The following is a 26,784-nucleotide window of genomic DNA, read 5'->3' on the forward strand; positions in this document are numbered from 1 at the left end:
TTCTTTGGGTTATTTTGGATATCAAAGAAATTAATACATGAAAAACTTAGATTATGCCTGGTAAATGGTAAATACTCAATAAACTTTAGCCATTCTATTTTTTATATAAAAATAAAAAGTGTATGTACATACATATGAATACGTGTATCTATATGTTCTTTATTTTAAAATAAAATGTGTAAGGTATTCAACATGAAGATTTGATACACATTGTGAAATGATTGCTACGGTCAGGATAACATGTGTTTTCCTCACACAGATACCATTTTTTGGGTGTGTGATGAAGGCACTTGAAATCTCTCAACATATTTCCTGTATTCAGTACAGTGTTATTTTTTTTTTTCTCTCTCTCTCTCTTTTGGCCTATGGAGCCCCTAGGCCAGGGATCAGATCCAAGCCACAGCTGCAACCTACACCATAGCTGTGGCAATGTGGCAACACCAGATTCTTTAACCCACTACACCCAGCCAGGGATTGAACCTGTGTCCTGCAGCTGCAGAGAAGCCGCCAATCCCATTGCACCACAGTAGGAACTCCCAGTACCTTGTTATTAACTGTAGTCCTCATGCTGTATGTTTGCTCTCATCCTACAAACTGCAGCTTTGTACCCTTTGGCCAGAAAACATTAGTATTCTAATGTTAAAGTATTCACTACGTAGATATTCATGAAATTTTTTTAAATGGAAAAGATTTTTAAAACAGCATGTGTAATTTATCATTAACTACAGATACCGTGAGTCTTCCCACTCCCGCAAAACTGCCAGGATCTACCTCTTTGGATTGATAGGATAATCTCATTTTGCTTCTGTGCTTTTTTTCCTCCTATAGTTGTTCTGTTTTTCCTTTGTTACAGAAAAAAATTTGCGTATAAATGTTATTCTGGAGTCCTGCAAGTAAAAACACCCGGAGCTTACTGGCAGGTTAATTTTAAAAAGGACAATTTGATTTTTCACTTTATCTCAGAATTTCATTTGTTCCTCTTGATTGACTAATTATTTAAATAAAGTTAAGGTTCATTGTGGCATGCATACAGTTATGTCGAAAATATGCTTTCATACAAAGGCAACTTCCTTAAGGGTATCCTTAAAATTGTATATAGTTTGTTAATCTTTTTGTGGTATTTTGTTTTTCTTAACTATAGTTTCCTGTTCTTTCGATTTTGCATGTCAACATTGCTGAAAATAAATACTTTGCTCTGCAGGGTTAGCAAGCCAGATGGGGTGGTGCTTATAATTCAAGGAAATACCCTAAACCATCATCAGTTAAAATTGCATGAAAAGCCAGGTGTACTTTGAAAGCCAGGAGTAGTCTAGATTCCCTATGCCCATGCTGTTAAAACTGTTACGGAAGGAGTGCTCCTGTGGTGTAGAGGGTTAAGGAATGTCATTGCAGTGACTTGAATTGCTGCAGTGGCCTGGGTTCGATCCCTGGTCCGGGAACTTCCTCATGCCTTGGGCTCAGCCTAAATAAATAAATAAATAAAAGAAAGGAAGGAAGGAAGGAAGAAACTTGCTGAAATAAAGGTGGAGAGAATGAAAAGCATATAGGAGAGGATGGGGAACCCAAGCTTAAGATTTCTCATCAGGGCCATGTGTTATCTTAGCAAATGTTTTAGTCTCTTTTTTAAAAAATCATTCATTCATTCATTCATTCATATTTGGCTGTAGTGTACAGTAGCTTGATGTGGGATCTCAGTTCCCAGACCAGGGATTGAACCCAAGCCACAGTGGTAAAAGTGCTAATCCTAACCACTGGACCACCAGGGAACTCCCCTATTATAGTCTTCTTCATACCTGCTTAAACATCAATAAGTCTTCTTCATTTTAAATCACATTGCCTCCAGCCTATGTGCCATATTTTTCCTAATCTCTAGGTTCCTTGGAATGCCCAAAGGCTTGTGTAGGTGCTGTTATGGAAATCAAGGCCCAGACAGTTTGGGTATTTTCTTTCATCTTTTTCTTTTTTTCTTTTGTCTTTTTAGGTCTGAACCTGAGGCATATGGAGGTTCCCAGAGTAGGGGTCGAATCAGAGCTACAGCTGCCAGCCACAGCCACTGCCACAGCAACGTGGGATCGGAGTTATGTCTGCACCCTGCACCACAGTTCATTGCAACGCCGGATCCTTTTTCTTTTCTTTCTTTTCTTTTTTTTTTTTTTTTTTTTTTTTTTTTTGTCTTTTTGCCTTTTCTAGGGCCTCTCCCGAGGCATATGGAGGTTCCCAGGCTAGGGGTCTAATCAGAGCTGTAGCCACTGGCCTATGCCAGAGCCAGAGCAACGTGGTATCCGAGCCGTGTCTGCGACCTACACCACAGCTCATGGTAACACTGGATCCTTAAGCCACTGAGTGAGACCAAGGATTGAACCCACAACTTCATGGTTGCTAGTCAGATTCATTTCTGCTGAGCCACAATGGGAACACCCCCAGACTGAGTATTTTCTGATGGATTCAGGTGGGAATTATTTATGGATTGTGTGCTTTGAGAGAGTTTATTCACCAAATATTGAACATGCACTGGGTTAACAATTTTTGTTGATTGAGCGAAAGTGGAGTAGAGGAGATGGACAAATAATTACGGCAAACAATTTTTTTGGGGCCACCCCTTGGCACGTGGAGTTCCCGGGCTAGGGATCAGATCTGAGCTGCACTTGTGACCTTACTGTGCTGAGTCAGGTATCAAACCTGCATCTTGGCACTGTAGAGAGACTGCTGATCCCATTGCACCACAGTGGGAACTCCATGTTAAACGATTATTAAGTGACAAATAGTATGTGCTGTAGTAATGAATACATTCTGAATGAGTGAATTATTAAGTGATGAATAGGTACTGTATTAAGTGCTTGTTTTATCTCAATTAATTATCATCATAGCAACCCTGTGAGACAGATACTGTTACCATCCTTACAGGAGAGGATACATTAGAGATGAATTTATTCTTTCTTAAAATCTTTTTTCATCTTGAAAATGTTTATGTACTTTTGGTGTATATTCTGTTTTATAAAGGAAAATTTATTACTAGCCTTTTGTCCTGCCATCCCTCATCCATAAAAAGAAAAAGAGGAGTTCACATTGTGGCTCATTGGTTTAAGACCCTGACATAGTGTCTGTGAGGATGTGGCTTTGATCTAGCCTCACTCAGTGGGTTTGGGATCTGGCACTGCTGCAAGCTGCAGTGTAGGTTGCAGATGCAGCTTGGATCTGGTGTTGCTGTGGCTGTGGTATAGGCCTCTGCTGCAGCTCTGATTTGACCCCTGGCCTGGGAACTTCCATATGCCTCAGGTGCAGCTGTGAGGGAAAAAAAAAGGAAAGAAAAAAAAATTTTAATCCTGAGGTTGAGTGGAGTATGTGGAGTTCCCGTCGTGGCTCAGTGGTTAATGAACCCAACTAGTATCCATGAGGACACAGGTTTGATCCCTGGCATTGCTCAGTGGGTTAGGGATCTGGCTTTGCCGTGAGCTGTGGCGTAGGCTGAAGATGAGCCTTGGACCCTGCATTGCTGTGGCTCTGGCTGTGTCTGGTGGCTACGGCTCTGATTCTGCCCCTAGCCTGGGAACCTTCAGGTGCCACTGGTGCAGCCCTAAATAGACAAAAGACAAAAAAAAAAAAAAAAAAAAAAAAAAAAAAAAAGAAAGAAAAAAGAGTGGTATATGTTGTAGCTTCATACTCTGAAGCTTCATCTTTATTTGTGTAGATTATTGAATGTTCAAAATTGAGATGTAAGTAATATAACGTAAAACATACAAATCTTAATGGTATAACTTCATGAGTGTCTCTCTCCTCTATGCCTTCCTTTCCCCACCACCAGCTACCTGCCACCCACATCAAAATACAGTACATTCTGTCACCCCAGAAGCTTCCTCTGTGTCCATTCTCAGGCAGTAATCTCCTTATCCCTTGACCAAAACCTTTTGTTGCTGTAACCTTTGCCTCATCTTGAACTTCATATAAACGAAATCATGCTGTTTTGCCCAATGCAGTGTCATGTGAATCTTCCATGTCATCCCATGAGTCTGTAATTTTTTATTGCTCTGTGTGGTGTTCCAGTGTATGAATGTGCTATCATTCATCCATTTTCTTGATGAACATTTAAATTGTTTTCACCTGGAGTTCCGTCGTGGCGCAGTGGTTAATGAATCCGACTAGGAACCATGAGGTTGCGGGTTTGGTCCCCGCCCTTGCTCAGTGGGTTAACGGTCCAGCGTTGCCGTGAGCTGTGGTGTAGGTTGCAGACGCGGCTCGGATCCCGCGTTGCTGTGGCTCTGGCATAGGCTGGTGGCTACAGCTCTGATTCGACCCCTAGCCTGGGAACCTCCATATGCCGTGGGAGCGGCCCAAGAAATAGCAAAAAGACCCAAAAAAAAAAAAATTATTTTCACCTTCTTTAAATTGTTTTCATCGTTGTAACACATGTTCTTTTATGTCCTCATTTCCCTTGGGTATATACCTAGGTGTGGAATTGATGCATCATGGGGTTAGTGTGTGTTTGGCTTTAATATGTTTTTCAATGTGATTGGACTAATGTACATGCCCACCAGCAATGTATGAGAGTTTCCTTTGCTGCACATTCCTGCCAACAGTTTTTTAGGTGTTTGAATTTTTGTCTTTACGTAGGGAACTTGGGAAAAGGCTGACTGCTGCACCTTGGCTAGGATGAAGATAAATTAACAGTATACAATGAGCCATAAGATTTTGCTCAGCAACGTATTCAGACCTAGCAGGTCTTTCAGTGACAACTGAAAAAAAGTTGGTTGGACTCTACCTGTCCACTTTTTTGTCACTTTATCATTTTATTATTATTTTTAAAATTTTATCGAGGTATAGTTGATTTACAGTGTTGTATTAGCTTCAGATTTATAGCACCGTAAATCAGCTATACATATACGTATATCCATTTTTCCTCCATTTAGGGTATTGCAGAACATTGAATAGACCTCTTTGTGCTATGCAGTTGGTCCTGGTTAGTTATCTGTTTTACATATAGTCATGCGTATGTGTTAATCCCATCCTCTCAATTTATCCTCCTCCCACATAGTTTCCCTTTTGGTAACACTTAAGTTTGATTTTGAAATCTGTGAGTTTGTTTCTGTTTCATAAATAAGTTCTTTTGTATCATTTTTCATTAGACTCCTTTTAAGTGATATCATATGATATTTCTCTGATTTACTTCACTTAGTATGATAATCTCAAGGTCCATCCGTGTTGCTACAAATGGCATTATTTCCTTCTTTTTTATGACTGAGTAGTATTCCATTGTGTATATATACCACATCTTCTTTATCTATTCTTCTGTTGATGGACATTTAGGTTGCTTCCATGTCTTGGCTATTGTGAATAGTGCTGCAGTGGACAATGGGCTGTATGTATCTTTTTGAATTATGGTTTTCTCTAGATAGATGTCCAGGAATGGGAGTGCTAGACCCTATGGTAGTTCTATTTTTAGTTTTTTAGGGAACCTTCCCACTTATAATTTAAACCAACTTTGTCAAAATTCTAGCCCAATTATGCTTATGTTTTTCTTGCATAAGAGACTTATTTCTCATCTCGTTTGAAACATTAAAAAAATAACTTTATTTCAAACCCCAGTAGGAAGCCTTGGTCTTCAGAAGGGATCAGTGCTTTGATTTCTCCCCTCTCCAACTCATATTTCTTCTGTTGAAATGGATTGAAAGACCCAGGAAAAAACAATGCCTGTGTTTTGACAATCTAGTAACAATTATTATTGTTTTTGTTGAGGGCTTCCTCTGGGCCAGGCTCTATGCTAAGTGACTTGTATTGCTTAGCTCCTTTATTCTCCATCACAACCCAGTGAAATAGTGATGCTGTTGTTATTCTCATTTTACAGATGAGGAAACTAAAGCCCCGAGAGTTTAATCATTTGCCCGGATTTATCCAGTAGGAAGTGCAGAAGCTGAAATTTTTTTTTTTTTTTGTCTTTTTGCCTTTACGTGAGCCACTCCCGTGGCATATGGAGGTTCCCAGGCTAGGGGTCTAATCGGAGCTGTAGCTGCCAGCCTACGCCAAAGCCACAGCAACTCGGGATCCGAGCCACGTCTGCAATCTACACCACAATCTACACACAATCTACATCCGGCAACGCCGGATCGTTAACCCACTGAACAAGGGCAGGGACCGAACCCGCCACCTCATGGTTCCCAGTCGGATTCGTTAACCACTGCGCCATGACGGGAACTCCCAGAAGCTGAAATTTTAATCTAAGTCTCTAGCTACAAAGAACAAAATGAGGCTCCCTTAGAATGACTAGTTTGTGGATGATTAAATGATAGCTGTCTACATAGTTACAATTTACTAACTCGATTTTTTTTTTCCGCTGAGCTTCCCCTTCTTCATCCCCCTCCTGCAAAAGAGAAATGAGGCCCACGTTTGTTTTATTCCCAAGGCTATTTGTTTTTAGGCCCTCTGAGGAGTCTATAAGATGAAATAAATGAGAAATAGGCCCAGTTTTCCACAGTGCTCTATGCAGTTCCCAAGACGAGAGGTGCACATGGCCAGCGTGACCTAGAAAGTGGTGACATGAAGTACTGTGGCTGTCGTGGTACCAGGCTTTGTGTAGGAGGTGCCTGACCCATGCTTTGAAGAGTAGCAGGACCTTGGGCATGTGGGCACTAAGGGGCTGGGCCACGGGTGGAATCTATGCCCCAAATTGCGATGCTTGTATTTGATAGGACATGAGGTATGTGACAGGCATAAACTTGGAGAGTTAGCAGCCCCCTAGAACCCGATTAAGTCAAGGAGGCTCTTGAATGTCTGGCCTTGCCACCTTTAGAGGTATTTCCCACTTTGGGAAGATGAATCGGGCGGTGGCTTGGGGCACGTGGAAGTGGAGAAGCCGCTGGAAAGTTTGCAGTGGGACGTCAGCCATGTGGGCCAGGTCAGGAGCGAGACCTGGGCTGGAGAAAATGAACACAAAACTGGTGGTAGGGGCTGTAGGAGTGTATGGAAGCTCCTGGCTTGCTGTCTGAAAAGAGTTGGGTTAAGCAAGGGTGGGTATCAGAATCATTCATAAAACTCTTGAGGATGCCCAGACCTGAGCTGACCTCAGAGCTTCTGATTGGTGATTCCAGAATGGATTTTAATGGGAGCCTCTGCTTATTCTAATGCACTTTTCCTCCCCACCCTGAGGGTTAGAATCAGCGAGGGGAGTGGGTCTAGGGTCCCCTCTAGGACCCACTCACATCTCAGGGGCATGGGGAACACAGACAAAAATTCTGCTCTCTTGATAGGCAAGGGAACCCGCCTAAAGGGCTTGTTTCCAGAGTGGTCACGCTGTTCCTGCCCAAACACTTCCAGAGGCAAGAGCTTGCCAACTTCCCAGGCAGCCGTTTTTGGACAATTTTGAGGATCAGAAAAGCTTTTCGTTGAAATAAGCCAAAGTATCTCCTTGTATAGCTTTCACAGAACGGGCCTTCCTTGCTGGGAGTGCTGAGCTGGTCCTGCCTTAAGGAGATACTCTTTATGGTTATAAAGACAGTTTTCTCGTCTCCCCGGTTTTTCATTTTTCCCCACCCTAAACACCGCCACTGTGCCCCTTTGTTGTTTCCAGAGCTTTATTATGATCCCCTTGAACTATTTCTCTTTGTCACTCTTGCTTTTCAAATACGGCCTCTCCAGATTCAGGCATATGGGGAGTTCCCTGGTGGCTTAGCAGGTGGAGGATCCACCATTGTCACTGCTTCGGCTTGGGTCACTGCTATGGAGCGGGTTCTATCCCTGGTGCAGGAACTTCCACATACTGTGGATGTGTCCAAAAAAATTAGGAATTTTGACTTGCACAAAATAGAATGGGAGTATTTATTCCTCTCGTTATGTAGAAGTACACTTCTGCTTTTTTTTTTTTTTTTTTTTAAATGTGACAGGATCTGAGGTGTAGACCTTAGATGTCCTTTTAATTTCATTTTGGATTCATCCTGTTCTTTGAGCCTCTGGATCTTTATGTGTTAGCTGTCCAACCTCCGCGGATGCCCTTTTGCCAATTTGATAAACAAATTTGTTCCTCTGGCAGCAGAACAGGAAGCAGGCCTCAAAGCCAGGCTGAGGCAGCCCCTCCTGGAAGTGTCTCTATGACACGACCTGCATATTGTGTTCAGTTCTGAGCAGACAGATTATGTCCTAATGTGTAATCAATATGTTCTAATGCGTTGTCGCCCCCCTGCCCATGCTAACATAAAAAAATTGCCTTTGCACCCAGGAGATGTTTACTAGGAAAGGAGTTTTCGGGGTCTTGCCTTTTCCTGCACTTTTAAAAGAGATTTGCAGTCCTAGATGTGGGCATCTACATTCTTACACATTTCTGCTTCAAATATATCACATGCATTGGAAAGTCCCTGCACTGGGTGTTTGCTTTTAGTCACACTGATCTGCAGACTTTATGACTTGGGCATGAAACATTGTTTATGTAGCTAGTTCTTTGCTTTCTGCCTCTGCTGCAGTTGACACTGATTTCTTACATGTTTTTAGAGGAGTTTCCAAGAGGTATTTGCTATACGTGCTTGGCTGCATTTGATATAAATAGATGTGAGGTTGGGGTTTGAAAGTGCCGCATTACCATATACAGAGCTGACTTATTAAGGATATGTTACTGCCTTTCAGACCCTTAAATCGAATAGTAGAAAAAACAGCCTGTTAACAGGCTGTGCCTCTCTCTGATGCCTCTTCATTTTTTTATAAAGTGCTGACTAAATGTCAGGAACTTTAGCAACCTAACCTAGTTTAAGGCCCAGGATATTTGAAGAGGCAATAAAAATGATAATGACCATGATGCCTAAAGATGCATATATTGAGAGTTATTTTTAAGTCTACAATTAATGTTTAATTGTAGACTTGGTGATTGTTATGTGTAAATTGTTGAACATTCTTGCTTTGAATTATTGGAAGTGCAAAGTGAGTAGTTTTGAAGTTTGCAATAGCAGACTAGGTGCATAGATATTCAATTGCCATGCTTTTCAGTATGTCAGCAATTTCCTTTTCTTCACTTATGGAATAGAGATGAGAAAGAGTGGTATCTTTAGCTATAAATTAGAAGGCTGAGGTTCTAATGGGAGAATAGACATTGTAATCTTATAGTTTCTTGAATAATGTGATTTTCTGAATAGTGTATTTTTATTTTGTTTATAGGACCCAACCTATAGGACTTCTTTAAAGACAATGTCTTTTTTTTTTCCTCTTTAATTGAAAATTTTTTTTGGCCACAGCCATGGCATATGGAAGTTCCTGGCTGGAGACTGCATCTGAGCCACATCTGTGACCTACTCCACAGCTACAGCAAAACCAGGTCCTCAACTGACTGTGCCGGGCTAGGGATTGAAACCATGCTGCCACAGAGACAATGTCGGGGAACCCCAACACTGTTCGTTTTTAAACCTTCTGTATCTTTCATTTTGTGTTGTATATATCTCACGGTACTTTTCTTCGTGGCAGTTGCTCAGACTTTTTTTTTTATGGCTGCACCCACAGCATATGGAAGTTCCTGGGCTAGGGATTGAATCTGAGCCGAAGCTGTGACCTATGCTGCACCCGTGGCAATGCCAGATCCTTTAACCCATCGTACCAGGCTACAGATTGAACTGAGCTGCTGCAGTGGATTCTTAACTCACTGTGCCACAGTGGGAACTCCCAGTTTTTTTTTTTTTTTTTTTTTTTGTCTTTTTGCCATTTCTAGGGCCACCCCCTCAGCATATGGAGGTTCCCAGGCTAGGGGTCTAATTGGAGCTGTAGCCACTGGCCCACACCAGAGCCACAGCAACTCAGGATCCTAGCTGTGTCTTCGACCTACACCATAGCTCATGGCAACGCAGGATCCTTAACCCACTGAGCAAGGGCAGGGATTGAACCTGCAACCTCATGGTTCCTAGTCGGATTCGTTAACCACTGAGCCACAACGGGAACTCCTTTTTTTTTTTTTTTAAACACACATCTCTGGACCATTGTAGAGGACACCAGATTAATTTATTTGTCTGGCAAGTGCTCGAGCAGCCCCCGAGACTTGGGGACCATCCAGTACTGGTATGAACGAGGCCTTTGCACTTTATACATAGTGTTGTCTTCTGCTGCCTCTAATTCTAGAAGAGGTCCTTGAATAGACGATGGAATTATTTCAAGGTTACCACAGTGATCATTTTTTTTTTAATGATTTTTATTTTTTTCCGTTATAGCTGGCTTATAGTGTTCTGTCATTTTCCTCCTATACAGCATGCTGATCCATTTAGACATACACGTATACATTCTTTTTTCTCACATTATCATGCTTCATCATAAGTGACCAGACATAGTTTCCAGTGCTACACAGCAATCACTTCTTTTATTACCTAGGTGCTTGGAGGAACCTTGTTTCAGTATACAATCCTCAGCATAATTCTCTATAAAGTCCTGGCATCTGCAGCAAGCACCAGCAGCATGTCTACAAAATGATGTCCAAAACGAATCTGACTAGGAACTGTGAGGTTGCGGGTTCGATCCCTGGCCTCACTCAGTGAGTTAAGGATCCGGCATTGCCGTCGCACATGTGGCTTGGTTCTGGCGTAACTGTAGCTCCAATTAGATCCCTGGCCTGGGAACCTCCATGTGCTGCAGGTGCGGCCCTAAAAAGACAAAAGACAAAAAAAAAAAAAAAAACCCACCAAAATGATGTCCGAGGATGATGATGCTGGAGCCCAGCCCTCAAGGATCATTTGGTTGGTGGAGGGCAGTAGAGCGTGGAGCCCGTCCCCAATGACAAACAGTTCATTTTGGAAAAGGATCTGGCTGCTCCAGTGCCAGCTTGCCAGTTAGTAGCACTGAGAAGAGTCATTTCTACCTTGGCACAATGATCTTGCTGGTCGTTCTGTATTCCACCTGGAACCAATTCAACAAGATTGCCTTTGATCATTTCCAAGTAAATGATTTCAGTCATGTCCTCCTTTGTTATGGCATTAACTTCTGTGAATGCTATTAAAATATGTATGTACGCTATGATTTACTGACTGTCCAGAATGAATGACACCAGTGCCTGTCCCTGGAGGAATCAGCTCCCAAGTAAATGAGGATAAGAGGTGATCTTTAATTCACAAGTGGTTTATGGATGAAGCCCATGCTTTTTCATTTAGTGTTTCAGCTCTCTGTGATTACAAGTACATAATTTGCCTGTTTTTTTTTTTTCTTTAAAGCTGCACTGTCCCATTTATTTGATTTAAGAAGAATTTTAAAACGCACATTACCAGTTTGAAGTGTCATTTCACAGCCTGTACTGTTTTCGATGAGAGAGAGGCTGGAATCTCCATAGAACAAGTGGGCAGATCTAGTCTGTTACGGTGCTGGCGAGGCAGAAACAGATGTTCTGGTGAGGAGGCGCCTCTCCTGAAATGCTTCGCTTTGCCCCATTACTGCTTTAAAATTATTTTAATTGTCCAAACCAAAACAAAAGTTGCTGTTTTAGGAACATACATTAATTTTTTTTAATGAAAATTATAAATTCCTTTATTCCTAATTAGAATCTCAAGTTATTGGGGAAGGAAGAGATCTTGGACTATGCCTAGCAACAAAATTTCTGAACACAGTGCTTACTGGAAAGAATCGTTTTTGAGATTATTTGTGGTGTATGTGTTGATGCATTTGACAGGAGTAGACAAGTATTTTTTGGACTTTAGCTACTTGCTAAGTGCTTTGGGAGATGTGGAAGGAATATAAGACTGTCAACTGGATACAAACTTTAAGATCATATTAATGGGAAGGAGTGGGGTACACTGTTCATGGGTGCAGGGTTTCTTTTGGGGTTGATGAAAATGTAAACTTGGATTGTGATGGTTGGGCAACTTTGTGAAAGTACTAACACCATTGACTTGTATGCTCCACATGGGTAAATTTGATGGTATGTGAGTTATATCTCAGTGAGGGTGTTTTAAAAAAGACCTTATTAATGAATTCACCGTGCAGAGAAGATTCCAGAGTTGCCTGTTCCTTCCTGCTTTCTTTTTTCCGTTCTCCAGCGCTCCCAGAGTAGTTGAAATGAAAGATAAAGAGGACCAAATACTCTTCTGTTCTGGCGGTGGGGAACTGCTGAGTGAGTGGCCCCAGATCTGTGCAGTGAAAATTGTTTATACAAGCCTTGAGTCTGTAAGCCCAGAGATAAGAAAACCCAGGCTGAAGACCCACTCAGGCAAAAACTGACCCGAGAAACGGGCCTGTCTGCCTGCTGGGAAATCTGGGATTTCCTGAAACCAGTCCCTTAATTTGTGGACAATGCTAGACTGTCAACAACATGGTAGTGCAAAGTCAGTAAAATCGTGGCACATGCAACAGCGTGAAGGAACCTTGAAGACATTGTGCTATGTGAAATAAGCCAGTTACAGAAGGACAAATATGGTATGATTCCACCTACAAGAGATACCAAGACGTGTCAGAGTCATAGAGACAGAAGGCAGAAGGGTGGGTGCCAGGGGCTAGGGCGAGGGGAGCATGGGCAGTTAGTGTTTCATGGGTGTTAAGTTTCAGTTTGGGAAGATGAAATTTTGGAGATGGATGGTGGTGATTCTTGTGTAATGTAAATGCATCCCCAAGCTTAAAAATGGTTAGAATGTTAAGTTCTATGTTAGGTTTCTTTATCACCATTAAAAAAAAAAAAAAAAGTCAGTGAAGTCACAGACAAAAAGGATAGGACAGGAGTTCCTGCCATGGCTCAGTGGTTTAAAAGAATCCAGCTCAGGTTGCTGAGGGGGTGCCGGTTCCCTCCCTAGTCTGATGCAGTGGGTTGAAGGATCTGATGTTACTACCGTTGTGGTGGAGGTTTCAGCTGTGGCTCAGGTCAGTTCCTTGCCTGGGAACTTCCATGTGCACCAGGTGTCACCATTAAAAAAGAAAGAAAGAAAAGAAAAGTATGAGACAGGGTGTTTGGATTCTCTATCAGACAGGGCACCTTTCTGGTAGCCATGCCTCTTTCCTGTGTGTGCATGAGTGTGTGTGAGAGAGAGACAGAGAGAGAGAGAAGGGAACAACCAAGGTGCTTATTGAGGCCTCTACCTGTTCCACCTTATATCTGGTCCTTGTACCAGTCACCCAGGGAGAGCATCTCCTGTGTTCCAGAAACTGAGCTCGTTGCTGGGGAAGGATAAAAGCATGTCCGCAAGGCATTTATAATCCAGAAGGAGATTAGGAGGCATGCACTTGCTTGGGAAAAAAAAAGATATTGTGGAGTTCCTGTTGTGGCTGAGTGGGATAAGAACACGACTAGTATCCATGAGGATATGGGTTTGATTCCTGGCCTTGCTCAGTGAGTTAAGGATCCAACATTGCCATGAACTGTGGTATAGGTCACAGACGTGGCTCGGATCCCGTGTTGGTATGGCTTTGGCACAGGCTGGCAGTGGCAGCTCCAATTTGACCCCTGGGAACTTCCATATGCCGCAGGTGCAGCTCTAAAAAGACAAAAAAAAAAATTTGTGACATTGCATTATGTTCATCTGTGGTAGGAAGTATGGGTGGCACTATTTAGGTAATACTTGAGCAGGGGGTGACAGATGTCTGGAAGCCTAATTTAGTCAAATCAACATGTGGCTGAAATTTGATACTTGAATATGTACTTTCTAAAAGACAGTGTGTCCCTAGAAGAATAAGTCATGTCAATAGCTTAAAAATTCTTCATGGGAAAAAAGTCCTCAGGGTGCTAGAGGAGCCACCAGGATGAGGATGAGGTCATCTATCTGATGGCTGCTGTTTCCTGGGGTCACAGAAGAAAGTCACAGCTAATTCTTTAAGGAGCTGTGGGCTATTTCCTCAGTGGAGGAGACCAAAATACAAACATGAAACACAACACGTTTACAGTGTGTCTCAGTCTGTTCAGGTATTTTAACAAAATACTGTGGACTGGGTGGTGTATGAACTATAGAAAATTACTTCTCACTGTTCTAGAGACTTGGAAGTGCACGAGTGAGGTGCCAGCAGGTTCTGTGTCCAGTGGGGCCTGCTTCCTGGTTCACGGTGTTTTTGCTGTGTCCTCACATGGCAGAAGGGCCAAGGGGACTGACTGGGGTCTCTTCTGCAAGGGCACTAATCCACTGCATGAGATTGGAATCCTCACCATTAGCACAAATCCACATGCCCGACGCACAGTGAGGCCAAACAACCCCAAATGTCAGAGTTTGGAGCAGAGAAAGGTTTATTGCAGGACCATGCAAAGGGACGGGTAGCTCATTCCCCCCAAATATCCGTAACTCCCCAAACCAAAATTGCAAAGCATTTTTATATTTTTATTTTATTTTATTGATTGATTGATTGTCTTTTTGCCTTTTCTAGGGCTGCTTCCCACGGCATATGGAGGTTCCCAGGCTAGGGGTTGAATTGGAGCTGCAGCCGCAGGCCTACACCAGAGCCACAGCAACTTGGGATCTGAGCCGTGTCTGCAACCTACACCACAGCTCACGGCAGCTCTGGATCCTTAACCCACTGAGCAAGGCCAGGGATCGAACCCACAGCCTCATGGTTCCTAGTCGGATTCGTTAACCACTGCGCCACGATGGGAACTCCTGCAAAGCATTTTTAAAGGCAGGGTGAGGGAGGGGCATGGTCGGTTGTTGCAAAAGTCTTGCTGCAGAAATCCTTTGTTCTTGTAGCTGTCCACAGAGGTCACGTCGAGGTCACGTCAAGATTCTGTAAACCTCCAGCAAGATACATGTTTGACTACAGATGTGATTAAAAAAAAAAAAGAAAGAAAGAAAAAAAAGAAACAAAAACAAATATATATAAACAAATAGAAAAAAAAAAGATACATGTTTTACTTCAGGGGATATGGGAGAAGGGCCTGCCTGGGAAAGGCCCCATAGTGTCCTCCTTGGTTATATCACAACTAGCTAACACCTATCAAAAGCTCCACCTCCAGGAGTTCCTGTTGTGGTGCAGCGGAAAGGATCCCTGGCCTCACTCAGCATGTTAAGGATCCAGCGTTGCTGTGACCTGGGATGTAGGTTGCAGATGCAGCTTGGATCTGATGTATCTGATGTTGCTGAGGCTGTGGTGGAGGACAGCAGCTGTAGCTCCGATTGGACCCCTAGCCTGGGAACCTCCATAAGGCACGGATGCGGCCCTAAAAAGCAAAAAAAAAAAACCCACCTGGAGTTCCCGTCGTGGCGCAGTGGTTAACGAATCCGACTAGGAACCATGAGGTTGCGGGTTCGGTCCCTGCCCTTGCTCAGTGGGTTAACAATCCGGCGTTGCCGTGAGCTGTGGTGTAGGTTGCAGACACGGCTCAGATCCCGCATTGCTGTGGCTCTGGTGTAGGCTGGTGGCTACAGCTCCGATTCAACCCCTAGCATGGGAACCTCCATATGCCACGGGAGCGGCCCAAGAAATAGCAACAACAACAACAACAACAAAAGACAAAACAAAACAAAACAAAACAAAAACCCACCAAAAAACAAACAAAAAAAAAACGCCCAACAAAAAAGTTCTGCCTCCTGATGTCATCACATGGACGGTTAGGACTTCAGTGTAGAAACTTTGGGAAGATACAGACACTCCATCTAGCACAGAGTAGTCCATAACTAACTAAGAATTAATTTATTAAGAACAGATTAAGGCAGAGGTGAAGCATGAAAGTCAGTGACCACGATTTCTAGCTAGGAGAATCTGTTTTTAAAACATTTAATATTTTGAGAGATGGTTCTCAGAGGAAGCCCTCGTCTGTTAAATAGATTCTTTGCTGGGGAGGAGGTGGCGAGGGAGGTGGAGTCGAGGTGAGGTGGGACAAGGATGTGATATTTTTGGAACAGTTGGAGATGGTAAGTAATTTCCTGATAAGATTAGTTTCCTCCTACGTAAAACCTGCACTGTGGTCATTCTCTTACTAATGAAAAAGTCAGAGCAAACTGGATGAGCTCAGATGATCAGGGTTCCTAGCTCCTGTGCTCAGTTCCAAGGTGTGTGTCCTGAGCACGCTGGAAAAGAGTTGGCTTTGGGATAAGGGAGGGGTCATTTATTGTAGAGTACCCTTTTTTTTTTTTAATTTAAAAACATTTTTTTTTGTCTTTTTGCCTTTTCTAGGGCCTCTCCCACAGCATATGGAGGTTCCCAGGCTAGGGGTCGAATCGGAGCTGTAGACGCCGGCCTACGCCAGAGGCACAGCAACACGGGATCCGAGCCGCATCTGCGACCTACACCACAGCTCACTGCCGGATCATAAACCCACTGAGCAAGGGCAGGGATCGAACCCGCAACCTCATGGTTCCTAGTCGGATTCGTTAACCTCTGCGCCACGGGGGAGCTCCCGAGTACCTTACTTTGATTTAAGTTTGTGAATTTTGCAATAAAAGTAAATCGCACTCCTTATTTTCCTGTCATTCTTCCACTGTGTGTGTGTGTGTGTGTACTTGTTCTCGAGCCCTGGTGGCAGGGAGGGTTTGCAACCATTCAGAACATAGCAACATTTAAAAGGAAGTTTGGAGTTCTTGTCATGGTGCAGTAGAAACAGATCCAACTGGGAACCATGGGGTTGTGGGTTCGATTCCTGGCCTTGCTTAGTGGGTTGAGGATCCAGTGTTGCCATGAGCTGTGGTGTAGGTCGCAGATGTGGCTCGCATCTAGCATTGCTGTGGCTGTGGTGTAGGCCTGCAGTTGTAGCTCCGATTGGACCCCTAGCCTGGGAACATCCATCTGCCGCCGGAGCGGCCTTGAAAAGCAAAAATAAATTAATAAGTAAAAATAAAAGGAAGTTTAGAAAAATCAACACTGAGAATAATTTTTGTTTGTTTGTTTGTTTTTGGACTGTGCCAATAGCATATGGAAGTTCCCAGGCCAGGGATTGAACCCCAACCACAGCAGCGACCCAAGCCATCAGTGACAACACTGGATCCTTAACGTGCTAGGCTGCAAGGGAGCTCTCCAAATGCTAAGAATTATTATCTAATGTTGCAGAAAACAAGTTTGTTTGTTTTTTCCCCCTCAGGAAAGGAAACTGGAAAATGATTACACTGGTGATACTTCTTTCTACTTGCTCACAATCTCATTCTCATTAACTATTTACTGTTTAGAAGCCACTGTAACAGGCATTTCAAAGGAAACTAGTAAAGCAGGGTCTCACTGTGTTTAAGGCTGTGAATATCGAGGAGTTTGTGTTGGCCTGTATTGTGAGAACATTACCGCCTGGGCCTGGCTTGGTGCTTGCTTAGCGCTGTTAGCTATGAAGGGCACACACAGCTTCGGATTTCCTCAGAAAGGCTAATATGTTGTTGTTAATCTAATTTCTTGACCTTTGAGGAGTAGGTCACAAATACATAGCTATTTTAACAATAGGTGTGACACCATTGTCTGCTTTTCCTGATAAAAGCAGGGGAATTTCTTTTTCAAATCGATTCCCCCAATGACTAAAATACTGTATATTCAACACAGTTTTGGAAATGAGAAAAAAAAAAAAAATGGAGCAGTTTCTGGAAAATCTCTTCTTTTCGGGGAAACTCTTGGTTTTATTTTGAGCTAACTTTGTTCCTGCTGACTTGCCTTTATCTCGTCCCAGCAGTTCTTTTCTGGTTTGGAAATCTCCTTTGCAGAGGGCTTGTCAAGGGCACCTCTGTTCTCTCTCAGCCTCTACTCTGGTCTCTTGAATTTGAAGTACTTGGGAGGTGGCCACCTGGCCTTCTCACCCCGTCACCTTCCTGTCTTTGAATTGGTGACATGTTGAATTCTGTACTCCGGTTAATGGAGCATCCTATGGCAGCCCTTTCCTTGCGAACATGTGCTCCCCAGGCTTGTGTCGGAGTGGGGCTGGACAAGCCGAACATATCTTATAGAAGGAAAGAACTCTCCTGTGGGAGGCTCTGGGTTCAGATTCTGGCCCCACTACTCAGTCGAATTGTAGAGGCAACAAGTTCAACTCAACTTGCTCATGTGTAAGTGGGATTGACTGAGGGAAAAAAAAAAAAATACAATCTAGGAGTTCCCGCTGTGGTGCAACAGGATCGGCAGTGTCTTGGCAGTGCTGGGATGCGAGTTCTATCCCCAGCCTGGCCCAGTGGGTTAGGGATCCCATGTTGCCGCAGCTCTGGCTTAGTTTGCAGCTGAAGCTCAGATCTGATCCCTGGCCTGGGAGCTCCACATGCCATGGGACAGCCAAAAAAAATGGTACACCTTGAAAGTTGAGAATTAATTTACAGGCGTAGGATTTAAGCCCAGGACATAGCCCCTCTGGTGGCACTGAGGGGCTGTTCCAAAGGGGTAAGGGAGAAGCCAGGATATATAGGAGTTTTTGCAAAAAACAAAACAAAACAAAAACACACAAAAAAACCCAAACACACAAAACAGGTAGTGGGAACATCAAAAGATTACTGTTATTTAAAGAAAACCAGATCTCTCAAGTTAAAGAATTTAGCCCTTTTCTGTGTATAGGAAGATGCAAGAGTCTGGTTTACTGAAATGTCTTCGATATGCATGTTAACTGTCTAGGGCGGGCATCCTGTTTTTCTCCGTCCTGAATCCCCTCAGGGTGCACAGTCGGGTGGGGGTCGGTGGGTAGGGGTGGCTGCAGTGGCTGATGGCTTGCTGGCCACAACATCCTTTGTTTGCTGATAGGGCAGACCTTCGTTGTCCACAGTAGTAATGACATTTCTTAGGTAAAATTATCTGATTTATCTGGTATGGAGCAGGTTCTCAGAGTCCTTTCCATGGATGTTATGCCCATCAAAACCTGTGTCTTTTGTTCAGAAATGTTTACTGAGCGCCACCTGTATACTATGCCTTGCTCCAGGGACTGGACCCCCAAACAGAAAAATCTCTACCCTTAGGGAGCTCAGATTCTTGTGTGTGTGAGGTGGGGGCCAGTAGTAAACAAGAAGACTAAATACATGATAATTTCAATAGTGGTAAGAGCTCAACAGAAAAGAGTAAAGCAATGAAGGGGAGATATGGTGCGTGCGTGCCTGTGTGTGTGTGTGTGTGTGTGTCTGTAGGGAGGGGAAGAAGCAAAGTTGCATTTTTTAGCCTGTAATGTAGTTCATGTTGTTTCCTTTGTAATGGGTCTTCTGCTCCAGCTGGAAGCCAGAGCTAACTCTCTCTGGCGAAGTTGAACTTCCCTGATGCCCTTAGCGTGGTGTTTCTGGGAGGAGTGGGTTCTGGATCTTGCCTGGCTGGGAATAAGGGCTCTGCAGCAAGGTTTAGGGTTTGAGAGAGAGGTATGTGTAAGTTGTGTGTGTGTGTGTGTGTGTGTGTGTGTGTGTGTGTGTGTGGGTGTGGGTGTGTGGTCTTTGGATGTCTATGGAGAGTGCTTAGAATAGTGCCAAGCATTCAGTAAATTTTAGGTATTCTACACTGTATCTTCTGTTACAAAACACAACACTTTAAATAGAAACCGGAGGGGCCACTTTCTTGGAAAAAGTGCCCAGTGGCTAGAAGCAGTAATTAGGTAAGCGCCACATTTGGAGTAGAGAGGAAATAGCCGCCTCCCCCCCACCTCCCCATTTTTCTCTCACACTGGTGCTTCTCTTTTCAAATTACCCATCTTCTCTTCTCCTTCCCCTTTCATCCCCTGGGGCCATTTTTGAGAAATAGGTTCTTAAGGCTGGAACCACAGTTAATGTGTGTGACAAAGGCCGCCTTGTGTGATTATCTACTGAATCGCTTTGCTAGGCAAAAGGAAGAAACTTCTCAAAGAATCATCAGGTTTCTAAAAATGTACCTGGAGAAGGGGAAGAGGTTAAGAAATGCAGTAAAGATGTGGTGCAAGCTGATTGATGAAAAAAATCACAGTGCTTTCCTAAACTCTGTCCACGTCTTGTTTAGTGGCTAAATGTGGGTTTTAGAAAGTACAGAACTCCTTTCAGGAGTGCGAGCTTATTCTGTGATTTATACTTGAATTTTTCATTACTTCTCAGTGGTGCCGTTTAGTTTAGGGAAGATGGATTCCATTACTGATTTTAAAAATTACACTTTGGAAACTTTATTGAAGTCTACTGCTAATTATTTCCATTTTCTATGCTTTTGTTTTTTTTTTTTTGCGCTTTTTAGGGCCGCACCTACGAAGGTTCCCAGGCCAGGGGTTGAAACAGCTGTAGCTGCCATCCTACACCATAGTCACAGTAACGCCAGATCTGAGTCGCTGTCTGTGACCTACACCACAGCTCACGGCAACGCCAGATCCTTAACTCACTGAGTGAGGCCAGGGATCAAACCCGCAACCTCATGGTTCCTAGTCAGATTCGTTTCTGCTGCGCCATGACGGGAACTCCTGTACCTCAGTTTTAATTGTGGTCACCAAATCATTTTAATCGTAGGCCTCTATTAGGAATCAGGTTCCCTGACTTCAGACTATACTACAAAGCTATAGTCATCAAAACCACATGGTACTGGCCCAGTGACAGAAATGTAGATCAGTGGAGCAGATCAGAAAGCCCAGAATTAAACCCATGCACAGACAGTCAACTAATCTATGACAAAGGAGGCAAGAATATACAATGGAGAAAAGACAGCCTGTTCAGTAAGTGGTGTTGGGAAAACTGGGCAGCCACATGGAAAAGAATGAAATTAGAATACTCACTAACACCATACACAAAAATAAACTCAAAATGGATTCAAGACCTAGATATAAGAGCAGATACTATGAAACCCTTAGGGGAAAACAGGCCAAACACTCTCCGACATAAACGACAGCAACACCTTCTCAGATCCACCTCTTAGAGTATTGATAATAATAAAAAAATAAATAAACAAATGGGACTTAATTAAACTGAAAAGTTTCTGCACGGCAAAGGACTCCCTAAACAAAATGAAAAGACAACCCACAGACTGAGAGAAAATCTTTGCAAATGAATCGACTAGCAAGGGATTAATCTCCAAAATTTATAAATAGCTCCTACAGCTCAATACCAAGAAAAGACAAACAACCCCATCAAAAAATGGGCAGAAGATCTAAACAGACAGTTCTCCAAAGAAGACATACACATGGCCAAAAAACACATGAAAAGATGTTCAACATCACTCATTATTAGAGAAATGCAAATCAAAACCACGATGAGGTACCACCTTACACCAGCCAGAATGGCCATCTTCCAAAAGTCTACCAACAATAAGTGCTGGAGAGGGTGTGGAGGAAAAGGAACCCTATTACACTGTTGGTGGGATTGTAAATTGGTGCAACCACTGTGGAAAACAGTATGGAGATGCCTCAGAGAACTAAAAATAGAACTACCATTTGATCCAGCAGTCCTACTCCTGGGCATCTATTCAGAGAAAACCATGGCTCAAAAAGACACATGTACTCCAGTGTTCATTGCAGCACTATTTGCAATAGTCAAGACATGGAAACAACCTAAATGTCCATCGACAGAGGAGTGGATCAAGATGTACATATACACAATGGAATATTACTCAGCCATTAAAATGAAAGAAGTAACAGCATTTGCAGCAACGTAGATGGACCTAGAAATTATCATGCTAATAAGTGAAGTCAGCCATACAATGAGACACCAACATCAAATGCTATCACTGACATGTGGAATCTAAAAAAGGACACAATGAACTTCTTTGCAGAATAGATACTGACTCACACACTTTGAAAAACTTATGGTCTCCAAATGAAACAGGCTGGGGCGGTGGGTGGATGCACGGAGGGTTTGAGATGGAAATGCAGTAAAATTTGGTTGTGATGCTTGTTATACACCTATAAATGTAATTTTAAAAAATCACTTCCAAAAAAAAAAAAAAATAGTAGGCCTCCACTGAAAATATTAGAAACATCCCCCTCCCTGCAAAATCAGAGATCCGGAAATCAAAGGCGCAAGGTTCGCTGTTGGTTAAGGCATTTTGTGGGCTAAATGATCTCAAATGAAAAAAGGAACGAAAGTGTTTTGGAAAGTTTTAGAATTTGCATGGATCTGAATTGGAATATCAGCCCCTCTCTAACCAGTTATAAAAAATTTGGGCAGATTAGTTCTTCTAGCTCAGTTTTCTCACATGTGAAGTAATTATTATCTCACAGGGTTCTTGTGATGATTAGATGGATTAATACATGTATGAGTGTTTGGCACAAAATATATGATAAAATTTAACCTGATTGATTTGGCATCTGTCAGAAGTAGTCTGCTCATTCTTAATTGATTTTGAGAGCCCTCAGTCAGATTGCCCAGTTGATAAACATTAATTAAATTTTTTAAAATTAAAGTGTAGTTGATTTACAGTGTTGTGCCAATTTCTGCTGTACAGAAAAGTGGCTCAGTGTATAAACACACACACACACACACACACACACACACACACACACACACACACACACACACACGTTCTTTTTTATTTTATCTTCCATCATGGTCTATCCCAAGAGACTGGATGTAGTTCCCTATGCTATTCAGTAGGACTTCATTGCTCATCCATTCTAAATGTAATAGTTTACATCTACTAATCCCAAATTCACAGTCTCTTTCCCCCCCCAACCACAAATCTGTTCTCTATGAGTCTGGATAAACATTAATTTTTAATGTTAGATTTTCACTTAATGTTATTAAATACCAACTTTAATAATAATAGTAATAATAAGGGTGATGATAGCCAGACATCATTATGAAGTGCTTTATGTATATTATCTTTTTTTTCTTTTTTTCTTTCTTTCTTTCTTTTTTTTTTTTTTTTTTTGCTTTTTAGGGCTGCACCCACAGCTTATGGAAGTTCCCAGGCTAGGGGTCGAATCAGAGCTGTAGCTGTCAGCCTACACCACAGCCACAGCAATGCAGGATCCTTAACCCAACTGAGCAAGGCCAGGGATTGAACCTGCATCCTTATGGATATTAATCGGGTTCGTAACTTGCTGAGCCACAACAGGAACTCCTATGTATATCATCTTGGTTACTCTGGACAAGGACCACCTGGGAGCAGATATTTCTATCATGTTCCTTTTGCTGATAAGAAACTGAGGCCTAGTGAAATGAAAAGATTTAGAAAGGAAAGAAAAATGTTATCTTAAAAAAACCACTTTTTGTTGACCCAAGATAACATCTGAGTTGAAAAGTCCTGGGAGGTTGCTCATACTGCCTTTTGAAGCAGTTCAATCTTTTGCAGGGCAGAAGCCCAGTCCTCCTGTGGCTACAACCCAGACCACTGTATGTGTCATGCGTACAGTCCTGGGCTCTTCAAATGCCGATTGAATGGAATCCTAAAGGTCTAGTGTGTTTACATGCTCTTCCTGAAAATTCCCAGCAGCCTTCTGACTTTGCTTTCTTCTGAATTGATCTGTCACCTGGGAAAGAGCTGGATTACTGCTGATGATGCTCCGTTCTCACAGGAATGAGAGAGTCCACGGAAGGAAGTAGGCTAGAAAAACCACCACAGATAGGGCTGCCAAGGGCATCTGGTGACCAGGCTGAGCTGCGCGCCTGTGGTTTCTCTCACTTTCTCTCTTCCTCTGTGATTCCTCGTGCTGAGATGCTTCAGGCGGCTGGGGACTGTGGTCCGTCTGTAGCTGCCCATCCGTACAGTTAGCAGTTTAGAACTTTTGATAGCTGGAAACTTGAAAAACTTTAAAACTTTTAAAGTTCTAGAATGCAGCATTCCTTTTGCGCGCTGACATTTGTGCTTATTTCTCTCTCTGAATGCTGACATTTTAGTGAATATGCAGAGATGTGACATTGATTCCAAAGTGTTCGTTAAAGTAATTCCAAAGAGGCGTAACAAACCAAGGTAGGAACTTTGATGAGGTCAAAAAGAGCTATGCAAGATATTTGTGGGACAGATAGGGAACTCATGTGGAAGGGATTGCTTTCCGGCCTTTTGGCTAAGATCAAATATATATGGAATGGATATTGGATGATGATAAGAAATGATTAATTTTCTTAGGTATGATAATAAGGATGTTTTGATTAGGCAGAAGAATGGCCTGATTGTTAAAGAGATTCTGGCTTAAGTATGTAAGGGTAGGATGTCATTCTGTCTGTAATTTACAAAGGGTCTGCACAAATAAATAAATAAAGCCTAAGTAAAGCGGGAGGGGGAGGGAGTGGTGAGATTAAACCTACTGAAAACAGGGACTACACATGCCCCAGTGCCTGAGCCAAGGAACATGCACAGTAAGTGTTTGCTGTGTGGGAGTTGATTACAAAGAAACCAGCCAGAACTGCTCCCTCTGTCCCTTCCCCTGCCCTGAGCTTCTCCAGGGCAGGGTCTGTCTTTGAGTCTTTCCCCAGCACCTTGCACTGTGCCGGGCCCTCGTTAATCCCTGTTGAAGGAATGGGGAAAGTGCTCAAGTACTGTAATAGTATCAGCCATCTGAAAGCGGTCTGCTTTTTCCTTGCAGGCTCGCTGCCTGGCAAGAATCCAAGGATGAAGGGGGAATCTCTCTGGTTCTAGGGGGCGTTTTCAGGGAAATGAGGCCGAGTCTGTAACAGATCTGGGGAAGGAGCCGCAGGGTACCGGATGATGCAGCCCAAATCCCCAAGACAGATGTATTTTTTGCAGAAAATAAGCAGGTGCCATTGTGCACCGTGAAAGCTGAGCTTTCTGGAACTTCCCATCCTATAGCTTTGGAATTTAGGTTTAGTCTTAGGCTGGGCTGGTTTTTAGGTTTTAAGAGGCCAGGGTGGGTCTGCGGTTGCTTTCAGGTGGTGAAATGAGTTTCAGCCCCTTCTTGGGTGGTATTGGGAAGGGAAGGAAAACTTAACCATTTTGCTCAAGTTTATTACCTATTGCTCATACAGGTTTCACATTGTTGAATGTTTTCTCAAGATAGGCACTGAGAAATACAAGCTGTAGTCAACTTTCTTCCCTAAGTCCTAATACTTCTGGTATTTAGGCATAGAATGGAATTAGAATGCCGAATGCCAGTTGTTTATTTTCTGTTTTAGGATGAAAGAAATGGGGCACAAGAAGGAAAACCACGTTTTTACGTGTTATAAATTTGGAATAGTTTCTTTTCGTTCCTTCTTTTTTACTTTTTCTTTTCTTTTCCTTTTTCTTGCTAACTACCAAGAAGTCCAGTGTGGTTAACTGAAACAGACTCTAAAAATACCCTTTAGCATCACACTAAAGTATTTTTTTCTCTTTGTCTAAAATTAGCTGATTTGAGCTGTGTGCTCCGGTTTTCGAAAGCCTTCCATTAAGTGCTCCAGCTCCTTCTCTCTGGTGTAAGAGCTCTGGATAACATGTTTGATGAGAAAGTAAAGCTGGGAATGACTTTATCTTTTGCAAAGGATTTACAGATAACTGGGGCAGGTTCCGGCTTAGATCTCACCTCCTCCAGGGAGTCTTCCCAAGAGTTTTCTCTCCTGCACTCCTTTCTGGACCATCTGTCACTTTATCCTCCCCTAGCACCACTTTTCATGCCCCCGCCCCTGGGCAGACCCTGTGCTCTGCTCCTTGTCCTATCTCAGTGCCTCACACTGCTGTTGGCTAAATATTTAGGTGCTTTAACAAATTTTTGTTGGAGTCCCATTGTGGCTCAGCAGTAGCGAACCGAACTAATGTCCATATGAGGACGTGGGTTTGATCCCTATCCCCATGCAGTGGGTTAAGGATCCAGTGTTGCCATGAGCTGTGGTGTAGGTTGCATACAAGGCTCCGATCTGGCGTTTCTCTGGCTGTGGTGTAGACCAGCAGCTGCAGCTCTGATTCAACCTCCATTGGGCCTGGGAACCTCCATATGCTGTATGTTTGGCCCTAAATAGCAAAAAAAAAAAAAAAAAAAAAAAAAAAGGCAAAACAAAACAAAAAGTTGAATGCCAAAATTAGTGCACTGACTAAGCAGGTTGAAGGAAAAGTATTACTTGGTGGTAGTATTGACATAGAGGCTTATCTTTTCACATGAAAATTAAGAAGGAAGTGGGGACAGAAAAGACAGTGGGAGAGACACAAGTTGACCTGGGAGTGGTCAGAAGTGTTGACCCAGCCGGGATGTGGTGGGAGAAGCCCCTTGCCTGGTGGAGAGCCAGCGGAGGGGGACAGGGCGGCCACTACCTGCCTGTCCTCTCTGCCTGAGCCCTGCTCGCCTTTGGACATTTCTAAGGTGTGTTTTGTTTTTAAAACCATGTCTGAGCTTTCAAAACAATGGTTTACCTCCTTTGATGGGGGAATGACATTTATCTTTATGAAAGTATGTGTGCTTAGTAAAACAGATTCTGGGTGTTTAGTGTCTGGAAATGTTTCTTTTGAGCTGTGTGTGTGTGTCCACATGCTTTTTTTTTTTTTTTTTTTGTCTTTTTAGGGCCATACCCATGGCATATGGAAGTTCCCAGACTAGGGGTTGAATCAGAGCTACAGCTGCCGGCTTACATCTCAGCCACAGCAATGCAGGATCCAAGCTGCATCTTCGACCTACACCAGAGCTCACGGCAATGCTAGATCCTTAACCCACTGAGCAAGGCTAGGATTGTGTCCTCATGGATACAAGTCAGGTTCGTTACCACTGAGCCACAATGGGAACTCCATGTGTGTGTTCTTGCTGTCACTAATTCCTTGAGAGAAGGGGGTTATAACTTCTATTTCAGCCCCATAGAATTGCTATGGGAGACGTGGTCCGGTTTTACAGGTGTTGGGATTGTCAGGGAGGACGAGCCTGCATCCTGTCCCTGCCTGAGTTCTCTATCAGTTGAGAAGACTGGAGTGAGGAGAGAGATCAGAATTCACCTTTACTGCAGATAAAGCCGATATGTAAAACGTAGCTTTTCCTCGTGGGCACGTGGCCTTTCCAAGGCTGCCCTCCTGTGTGGCCTTGGGATGGCCCCCACTACGGGGTCAGAGCCGAATGGCGGCCCCCACTGGGGACTGAGGGAGGGGCTGGCTATACACACATGCCCACTTTCTTCTTCCAGACTCTGCTCCCATTCTCCTTCCTTGTGAGAT

General features: G+C 43.1%; 1 protein-coding gene and 1 long non-coding RNA gene across 2 annotated transcripts in view; one reads left to right on the top strand and one right to left on the bottom strand.

The window, feature by feature from the left end:
• RASSF3 (Ras association domain family member 3) overlaps nucleotides 1–26,784 on the top strand; it is an 88,395-nt gene that overhangs the window by 32,577 nt on the left and 29,034 nt on the right. The window lies entirely within an intron of this gene.
• On the bottom strand, nucleotides 5,970–13,421 carry LOC146403306 (uncharacterized). The gene is made up of 2 exons (XR_014803506.1): nucleotides 10,570–13,421; nucleotides 5,970–9,624 (listed from the first exon to the last, which is right to left on the bottom strand). It is a non-coding gene; the product is annotated as an uncharacterized LOC146403306 (long non-coding RNA).

Source organism: Sus scrofa, chromosome 5 (genome assembly GCF_054392235.1).
Source record: "Sus scrofa isolate SSC_HxYL_T2T_F1_AM1 chromosome 5, Sscrofa_HxYL_maternal_Yorkshire_Landrace_v2.0, whole genome shotgun sequence".
NCBI lineage: Eukaryota > Metazoa > Chordata > Mammalia > Artiodactyla > Suidae > Sus > Sus scrofa.